Raw genomic sequence first — 10,558 nt, 5'->3', positions numbered from 1 at the left:
ATAGGTAAGAGCTGGGGTTTGAGACCACATGTCATACACTGGCTGTTCATGACAGTGGTATGCCCCATTTTGACCTATGGATGTCTTGTTTGGTGGCAGGCCCTAAACAGCAAATCCAGTTTGTCTAGGTTAGCTACTGTGCAAAGATCTGCTTCAGTTCTTATTACAGGAGCAGTGAGGAGCACCCCTCAAGCAGCACTGAATGCAGTACTGAACATCCAGCACCTGGACATTTTTGTTCAGTATCTAGCATCACGTAGTGCCTTGAGGCTCAAGGAGCTTAACCTATGGCGCTCTTCAGGGTCTGGACATGCTAGTATTTTACACCAGTTAAGAAGTCAGATCGGACTAAGAGACGGGGGGAGTGTAACCGAGTACATCTCGCCTTCGTTGGATTTTGATGCAGCGAAGCTTATTATCCCAGATAGAAGTGAATGGGAGCATGGCAGACCACTACCCGATAGCCTCTCCATATTTACTGATGGTTTAAAGATGGTTGAAGGTACTGGAGCGGGTGTGTACTGCGAAGAGCTAAACATTAAACGCTCGTTCAAGCTTAATACAAATTGCAGTGTTTTTCAGGCGGAAGTCTTCGCAGTATTGAAAGCCTTAGAATTAGTAGTAGGAATGACGGACCAAGTAGGATCTTATACTATTAAATCTAGGATCGTTCAAAATTGTAGGTCCACCTTAAAAACGTGTAATTTAAGCGCCAACCTTTGTTGGGTTCCAGGGCTCTGCAATATTGAAGGGAATGAGATTGTTGATGAATTAGCAAGGCGAGGCTCCCGGTCCCCTGACCTTATGGTAGAGGACTATATCAAGCCACCGCTCTGCTACTTCCTCGGCAAACTCAATCAGTTCTATGCAGAGAAAGCCGTAAGAATTTGGCAAGACGTACCTGGTTGCAAGGTACCGAAGTCAATCTGTCCGGCAATCTCTGGGCGTAGAACTGCGTCCCTTCTCTCTCTCTGCAAGTCGGAAATCAGAATCACAACAGGGGTCATAACTGGCCACTGTAGAATAAGATCTCTGACATGTAAGTGGGATGGCAACAACATTGAGTACTGTAGGTTATGCGAGGATGAGGAGGCAACGGAGACAATCGAGCACCTTCTATGTAGATGTCCTAGACTGATGGTCAAAAGACATAGACCATTTGGTGTACACGTGATTGAATATCTTTCTTACTTCTCCTCTATTGACCCTACAGTCCTGGTAGTTTACTGCAAGAGCCTTAAGTGGCTCTGGGGCAGGTCAGTTCAGACTTAGAACCGTTAGTAAATAAATCCTAGTTAGCAACTAAATCTTTTCTTCTTAAAACAACCTGTTTTCTCCTCTACAGTCACTAACTATTCTTCTCTCTTGTCCTACCAATTTCCACGTCCTTTCCTGTCTAACCTCTTCAACTTAATCCACCATCTCCCCCCACATAGCACATCACATCGTCATCAACAGTCACACACAAAAGTTGCAAAATCTTCACTTCTCTTTGAACGAAAATGGCGCTGAATAGCTTTCTCTTTAGAAACTTTTTACACGACAAGTTTGGGCGATCAAAAATGTGCAACATGTTCGGCTTCTGATTGGTTGATTCGCCGACTTTGACATTTGTTCCAGTTTTTTTTTTTTTGACATTTCTGCCATTTTTCCGTTCCCGTACATGTTGGAAAAATGTGTATGTGGAACACATTTTCGACAGTTTGCTCTTTTGACACTTTTATCATTAAAAAAGTACTGGAACGAAGCTTCTTCCACACCATAATCATCAGTCACACACCATCTGCATGCACAAATCACCATATAGCCGCACTACAACCACCCCATACATAACTAACAACATATCATACATCTTTCACATACCATCGCCAAATCAATAACCGGAACACCGTTTAACAACACGCATAGCCAAGTTCTTCATCTACAAACAAATAACCCAATCTACACATCGTCACATCACAACAACATCTTCATCTCTACAATACACATATGTAAATCAATAGTTTGGATGATCACAATGGACCTCAAGGTCTCCGAGTGGAGTGGCTACCAGCATGGCAGTTACGCATCCTAAACCTAACCTAACCTTGTATAGAACGTGGCGTTTATGATGTGGTCCCCATCTTTCATGATAAAGTTGAAGCATAGACGTATCTCTAATAGCTAAACACACATTCTCAGCTTTTTCAGGTTTTATTGGGTATATTGAAGCTTTAAAAATATTTCCTTTTATTGACTTACTTCCATTTAAAAGCGTTTGTCCATTCACAACCAACCAACACTTTGTGGATTTGAATTTGCTATTGGGATTTCGGTCTTGTGTGGCCAAAACTGAAAACAAATTCCTTGAAATGTCAATGCCAATTATTTCAATATTACCCTTTCCATACGCTTTAATAATTTCTTTTCCAGCAGATTGTATCTCACGCGGTTCATTGAATTTTACAAATTCAGAAAATAGTTCGAAATCATTGGTGACATGCTTTGTGGCTCCATTATCAATCCACCAATCACTTCCATATGACACTCTTTGATCCTTTGTGTTAGCAGTAAGAGCAGTATTAACATTAGCGGATCCGGAATTCTCCGCAATCCATTTTCGGCAGTTCTTTACCCAATGCCCCTTCTTCTTACAATAAAAACAGGAGTCCTCCTTCTTGATTAATTTCATTTCATCCTTTCCTCGATTAATCCGTTTTTGCTTCACAAACAATGCTTCCTGGCTATTCTTGGGATCAGCTAAACCTTTCTGGAAATTGCTTTCATATAGGCATATTTGCATCAGCAACTCATCAAACGATTTATCTTCATTCTTTGTAAGCATCATCCAACTTGAACGGAATATTTCATATGAATAGGGTAAAATATGCAATATTTTACGAATGAGGAGCATATCTGGCAAAATATGTTCTCCCTTAGTCATCAAACCATTGTTGAGTTCATCCCACAAGCCTCTAAGTTTGGCAATATGAGTCGAAGCATCTTGATCTTTTTCACACTTGAACGAAAAAAGTTCAATACAAATTTTGAAAAGTTGGTCCTTTGACGTGGCTTCAAAAATATTGACTAGCGCTTTCCAGGTTTCATACGCACTTTCTTTATCCATAACTTTTGTGGTACACCTCATCGGTTATGGTATTCGTTAAAATTGTTTTCGTATATGCATTTGCTTTGCGATAGAACTCGACCTTTTTCCTGTGCTCTCTTGCTTGAGCCTCGTTTCCTCCATTTTCCAAGGGTCCTGGTTTCTGGATTTTGTTGTCGATGACATCTAAAGCGCCTTCATAAAAGTCCAAAATATCACTGACTTTTCTTTTCCATATCGGCCTGTCCGATACACAAGATAATGGCTTCAAATTCTTAGTAAATTCCATTACTCCTTCGTAGATGTTCTCCTCTTGATGCAGATATCCTTTTTATATCCTTTTATTTAAATCCTTAAGCCTCCCTTTGGAAAGAAAATTCATGTTCCTTATTTTATTTTTGAGGCTGGGTCCATAACCTATTGTGTTCAATGGTATTTATTGAAGTGAATATATTGAGAATTGTTCATGAATACAAAAGTGTTTTCAAAGTCCAAAGCATATTTAGTTTTAAATAACAAACATATAATAGGTTTGTCCTTGTACTTTCTCAGTAAATATTACTCAGTAACTTCTTTTTAGAGAGTAAAGCATTTTATACTCATTCAAAGAAAAAACTTAAAAACGTAAAAAGACAACATTCAGTACAAATTGTCAACTTGATTAATATTGACGATTATGATATATGAATATTTAAAATTTTTGACAACTGCTAAAGCCACAAAATGTTACTGAACAAAATTCCTTCAGTAAAACTTATAAGTTCTCAGTAATAAAAATTTCAAAACAAGTCTCTCAACTCATTCTCTTTTACTGAACATTTGTGTTAAAAAACAACATTCAATAATAATTATTACAAATTATCGAGTACGCAGACACACTTATTATTATAGAGTTTACTTATAAAACATAAGGTGTGTTCGTTTACTCAATAATTTGTACAAGTCCAGTAACTTCTTGTAAACGACTTAGGCCTTTTGCATTGTACTGAAGAGTAAACACACAGTATCCAGTAAAAATTTGTACAAATTGTGAGTAAACGAACACACATATATTCAACACTTCAAATCACTGAAATACCTCCCATAATACATGTTAACTTCTTCGGTATCCTCAAAATGCTTTCTTGCGCATCAAGTTTTGAATGAACCGAAAAATCAATTCACAATGCATTCCATAGATTGTATATTTATTCACTACAAAGAACTAATGCAAAATGTGTGCTTGTTATGTCGCCCTCCACCTAATAACGACTTAGCGTATGAATCGTATTCATTTAGTTCAATCATCGTACGTCAAGCATGATTGACATTTTAATTGAACAATATGGCAACACGAACATGACAAACCGGCTATGTATTCGGGCATGTAAAACAACTCCATGTAAAATTGCAATCATTGCATAAAAACGAGTCGAAGCGGTAAGACAATCAACAAGTGAGTTCGTTAGTGAAGTAAAGGAAAATTCCAGAGGAATTGTAAATTCCTCTCGGCAAAGTCAAACCTAATTTCGTATATCCTAATTGGATTTTTAAGAGGATAAGGTGAGTGTTAAAACGCAGCAATTCCCTATATTTCCACCCTGAAATATGTTTGCAAAAACAGCTTTGTAAATTTCTTTACAATTTTACAGAAATTGCATGCTGTACCGATAACGGTACTCGTAGTAATTGGATTCACGTGCGGATTATATGGTATATAACACCACGTGCCTTTATACGCAAGATCCCGTTACTTAAACCTGCCACCCACATGGAGTGCCAACAAAAAAAAACTGCAATTTTATTTCTGTGAAATCATCACCACCTGTCCGAACGCGTTTGTTACAAATATTTGGTCTGTTCCTTTACTTTTAAAAATGGTAACAGTGGCAGAAAATGGTAAAAATGGTAAACTGCTATCATATAAATTGTATGCTATTAAAAGTAAGGGAACACTTTACAGGTTAAAAATGGTAAGAAATGGTAACCTCAGGCACGTAAAGGAACAGAGCAATTGTTGCAGCTAAATAAGCCGGATTCCACACCAACACCTGTGGTTTCCAATAGTGTCTTACCGCCGAACTCGTTTATACATCTGCAAAGCAATACCTCGTCAGCAGTTTGGAGTTAATAATTTTATGTGTGCACGGAAAAATCCATTTGCAAACTCCATCAAGCAATAGCGCCATCGACACCTACGGCCACCATACCACCACGTGTCCATCACCAAGGTAAATTAAGCGGCACCAGCGATTTGGAAAAGCACAACATCATCTCAGTGCACAGTGATCTCATATCATCATCACATTTCGCTGCCCCTGGACTATATCACAGTGGAATTATTAAGTAATCCGTAAGTGACAGACACGCTCCAATTTCCTCTGGGGATAACCTGTACACACCCGTTGTATAACACTAAAATTGCTTTTGTACCCCAAACCTGTCGATTGTCATACAAGCCCAAACCAAAACCCACGTGGCACCAACACCAGCCTACATCCATGGTAACACGCTTTGTCAAATTACACCACCTTTTGGGTCTTCGAATATAAGCAACACACCGCCGATGAAGTCGTAAGCCGTCCCAACAACATCTAGCGATAAACAGATCGGCACTAGCAACACAAACAACTTCGCCATAAACAGCACCCTCAACAATTTTGCTTCATCACAATTCCGTTTTGCAATCGTCAGCCATAGCCATATTCAACTTTAGCTTCCGGACCACAGTTTCATCAATAGCCATATTGTCTCTACACACCATCCAATTTTCCAGTTTTCATCAAAAATCATCACTCAAGCCATCACTCAACTCATAAATTGTTTCACATCATGCCTGCACATCTCATCAAAATTCATCATACTAAATAAAGGATACATTTACCGGACGTCATTGCTAGAGGACAAAATACAAGATAAGTACTTTTTTGTGCATTGAACGTAAGTCCAAATCAAAGAACATTTTTTTTTTTGTCATTGTTGGTAGTGATTATTAACGTAATTTTTATTAAAATTATTTGGATTTTTAAATATTATTGTTACTCCGTGATTATACACCCAATAGGATTATACATCTGAAAATTATAAGCCTCCACTATACAATTATTGATATTTGAATTATTTAAATATTTTATCATGACGTCATACCTACTTTTGTGCAAAAAGTAGTTATCTCACAATAAGGCAAAATCAAATACATTTTCTACGCTCTGTAATCTAGTTTATTTAGTAAATGAAGCATACTTTTAGGCATAATAGAATTTATCACACTGTCTATCAAGACTGTAAACTCATGATTATTATTATCTTTTTGTGAATTTGATATGATTTTCCCATTTATCTTTCTTGAGAACATTGACTATACAGTACCCTAGTCGAGCTCGAGTAGGTAGTAGAGTTGTATAGTTCATGAACGAACTAGTTCAATTGAACGATTCATTGAAAAGAGCGTATGAACTAGATCAGTCGATATAGTTCATTATAGTTCAATAGTTCACTGAACTATAATCAGTCGGTGACCGTACGATCAACGAACGATTCACAATCTAGTTCAACATGTCGTTCACAAATACATAAAGTGGCGGCGTCGTCTATGTTAAGGGATGCCTTCGTAATGAAAGTTTGAAAAAACACTGATCGATAACACGTTTATCGACAACCCAGTTGGGTTGACATCAATAATACAACATTTCATCTCAGTTGTGCTGACAATTTACAACGCTACTCAAGTTTAGTTGCAATGCATAGTCGACCCCTTAAGTTGCAATAAAACAACGATGGATTATTCGATTGACATGAATTTTATTTATCCGAAAGATAATCTTGTGGCATTCGATTTTAAATATGATTTCTGGCATATGACCGCCACGGCTGAAGCGGATGTAGTCCAATCTAAACGTCCAATTTTCGATTACCCTTTTCAACATTTGTGGCCGTATTTTGGCAATAACACGGCGAATGTTTTCCAAATGGTCAAGCGTTTGTGGCTTATCCGCATAGACCAATGACTTTACATAGCCCCACAGAAAGTAGTCTAGCGGTGTTAAATCACAAGATCTTGGATCAAAGGATGTCGTAGTTTCCATTGTGGAAACGTTAAAGGATGACTTCGAAGTAAGTTACAGATCAACAGCAATACCCCCGCTTTGAAAAGTGTGCGCTGCGATGAGATTTTTTGCGGAGGGAAGTTTTAAAATTAATTAATCTTTCTTTAAGAATGCAATAAAACTATGTAAATGTAATATTTTTGTTATGGAGTAGTTAAATTATATCGACGCCTCCAAACAATAGTACGCTAAGTCGACTTAGCATGTTTTCAAGTTCTTTACATTTTTATATTTAACGTCCTTTAACTTAAATTCTGTCAAATTTTGGTAATGATCGGACAATCCGAACAAAAGTTATAAACAAATATTTACTTAGCATAGTACTGAAGGTCAAAGAAATTTCCAAACTTTTAGAGCTTGTCCTGCAAAACTCGCTTTTCAGAATTAGCAAACTATTATTTGGAGGTCTCGAACGTCCTTTAACTTAAATTCTGTCAAATTTTGGTAATGATCGGTCAATCGGAACAGAAGTTATAAACAAATATTGGCTTAGCATAGTACTGAAGTTCAAAAAAATTTCCAAACTTTGAGAGCTTCTCCTGCTAAACTCACTTTTTAGACTTAGCATACTATTATTTGGAGGTGTCGATATAATAAAGTATATATATTCTTGATCAGTATAAAATTCTAAGATGATCTAGCCATGTCCGTCTGCCATTTTCGGTATTTTTGACCCAACTATCTGTAATACGAAAAACTGTTCACATTGATACATGTGTTGGTAGAGCCCGCATATAACGGTATCTAACGGTTTTCGGTTTTTTGTATTTTAGCTAAAATTTTTGATCCAAGTATCTGCAATTCGACATTTGACGACATAGTATATATACTATTATTTGGAGGTGTCGATATTAGTCTTTTGTTTGTTTGTATTTGGTGTATGTATGCGTTTTCATCAAACGACCGATTAAGAGCCGGTGAACGATTTTTATCCGAATGATTGAACTGGACAGTGAACTATGAACTAGATTACTGACCTAGTTCAGTTTAAAGAGCTGAGCTATTGAACTAGATCTTTCAAATGAACTAGATTGTACAACTCTAGTAGGTAGGGTGGATTCGAATATAGATAAATTGTTGTGCACAAAAGCACATATAGATGGGATCGTCATCGTTAAACTTTATAGTTCCTACTTTTTATCTTTAGTATAACAGATAAGGAATCATACTTTAATATCGTTAATTATAAGCCCTATAATAATAAGCACTAATTGAATAAGCTTATTAACCCATTGTTTACAAAACCACCTATAGAATAAAAGAGGTATGAAATGAAATTTAAATAACACTAAGCAACATTTATAATGGATTGAAAATCGATATAAAGGTAATGTAAAGGTACAGGTTCAGTCAACGGACTTTTTGGGGGTTCTCATAAAACATGGGGATTCATAACAGGATCCATAGGGAGGGCGAATGGGCACCCGATAACACCAGGGGCCCCAGAAACTATTACATCCATTTGGTAGCAATAAATAATTTCGTTTTCTTTTTTTCTTTTTAAATGTTTTGTGCATCACTTAATGTACATGTGCTAGTGTGTGACGAGCAAGCCGGAGCCCAAACAAAAATATTATAATTCATACCAAATCCACCAGGGTATGACATTTGCCACCGCGCACATCAGCTAGCCACATGCAACATTACAAATGGCGCCGCAACGTAAAGCAACGTTTAATTGGTTTTCAGGGTCCTGAGGTCCCTGAACCCTATGTTGTAGAACATTCAGAAAATTAATTTTTTTGTTTTTGTCTTGAGATATTACTTCTATGGTAACTCCCAATTGCTATAAACATAAATTAATTCAAATTATTTTCTAGTTTATCACCATTTAGAAAAAATATTTTGTGTGTCTTGGACCCTTGTAGATATGACAAGATCCAATCGTTTTTGCAACAAAGTATTTAAAATGATGTTCCTGTTGTTATATTAGACTTTTATGATGTATAGTCATTCGCGATTAGTACATTTTGGTCGTCAGCAATTAGCGACATCATAATCGTCTATTAAAAGGTGCACAAATATTTGAAAAAGCTTTTGGAGAGGATTCAATTATGTTTGTTATTCAGTTGTGTTGTAAGTTTCTGTTTCTTTTAGTTGACTGAAACCAAACCTTTACAGATACCTTTGACTTTATAAAACATTTTTTGTCATTGATAAATATTTTGATTTCTCTGATCTATTGAGAGAGAAATATATGATTTCTGGTTTATATTTATCTACGTCAAGCTTTTGCTACAATTTTTATGAGTTTTTGCGATTTTTATGAGATTTTAGTCTAGAGACACATTTTCGAGATTTGGCTTTTTCTAAACTGACGTTTGGAGATTTTCTGATGATTTTGGGAATAAAATTGATTCACTTGAGTTTTGATTGAAATAAATTGGAAATTTTTTCTGGAAACATCGTTGAGGATTGGAAATCCAATCAACATTTTTCTCTTTTGTGTTAAATTAATTAACTGGTGACAATGGAAAATACCAGTACATCCAAGTCGCAAGGTGTAATCACTCGCTCAAGCAGTAAAGCTGCTGGACAGTTGGCAGCAATAGAAGAAAGTCCACCGAATGAAAATATAGATGTCGCCAATGGTAGTTCGCAGACTGTTCATCAGGAAGAGGAAACCCAACCGATTGCTGAAGAAATTAGCTCTATACCAAGACCATCGTTCAGCCCTTTGACGATAAGAGGAGCCAGCCCTGGTAATAATGGAAGTCTTGATAGCACACAGGCTTTGGAGACATCTCAGGCATCAGTGGTAGAACTCATAAAGGCTGAAATGCGTTCAGCAATTGCCGAAGCTGTCAGGGAAGCCCTGTCGCAACAATCAAGTCCACCAGACAAATCAACACCTCCGAGTCGAGAAATGGATTGGCCCCACGATTTACCACCCATTGAAAGAGCAAGAGAGGAAACTCCTCGACCTCCAATTAATGAACCAGCTCCAGTTAATGATTATAGGAATTCAATCAATAGACCCAAGTACCAGAATCTGAGCAAGTGGGGAATCAAATTTGACGCCACACCAAGAACCCCACAGGTGGAAGATTTCATTTTTCGCGTTCAAAGGCTGCAGAGAAGTTATGGATGTACGGATCAGGAACTGATGGACGGATTTCATCACTTACTCGATGGTCGTGCAAGCTCATGGTATTGGTCGCTAATTAGGTTGCACCCGAACATGAACTTTACTAACTTGAAGCTTTTCATAATACGTGAATTTCAAAGGTATAACACTAATCTGGATGTTTTAAGACAAATAACGGACAGGAAACAAGGACGGGATGAAACCGCCACCCAATACATTGACGCGATTGCCGATTTGAGAACACAATTAAGAGAGCCTTTAAAGGATTATGAAGTGATAGACATTATTAAGGCTGGACTA

General features: G+C 37.2%; 1 long non-coding RNA gene across 2 annotated transcripts; it reads left to right on the top strand.

The window, feature by feature from the left end:
• The first annotated feature begins 4,402 nt into the window (after positions 1–4,402).
• On the top strand, positions 4,403–8,453 carry LOC141398604 (uncharacterized). Of its 2 annotated transcripts, none has more exons than XR_012411675.1 (3): positions 4,403–4,627; positions 4,717–4,963; positions 5,028–6,357. It is a non-coding gene; the product is annotated as an uncharacterized lncRNA (long non-coding RNA). The 2 variants fall into 2 exon arrangements; XR_012411674.1 differs by having other exon boundaries at positions 4,426–4,627; positions 4,717–4,972; positions 5,028–8,453.
• The last annotated feature ends 2,105 nt before the right edge of the window (positions 8,454–10,558 follow it).

This window comes from Musca autumnalis, unplaced genomic scaffold (assembly GCF_047663935.1).
Source record: "Musca autumnalis isolate F117 unplaced genomic scaffold, ASM4766393v1 scaffold_3, whole genome shotgun sequence".
Taxonomy (NCBI): domain Eukaryota; kingdom Metazoa; phylum Arthropoda; class Insecta; order Diptera; family Muscidae; genus Musca; species Musca autumnalis.
This window is presented reverse-complemented; position numbering and strand designations above follow the sequence as displayed.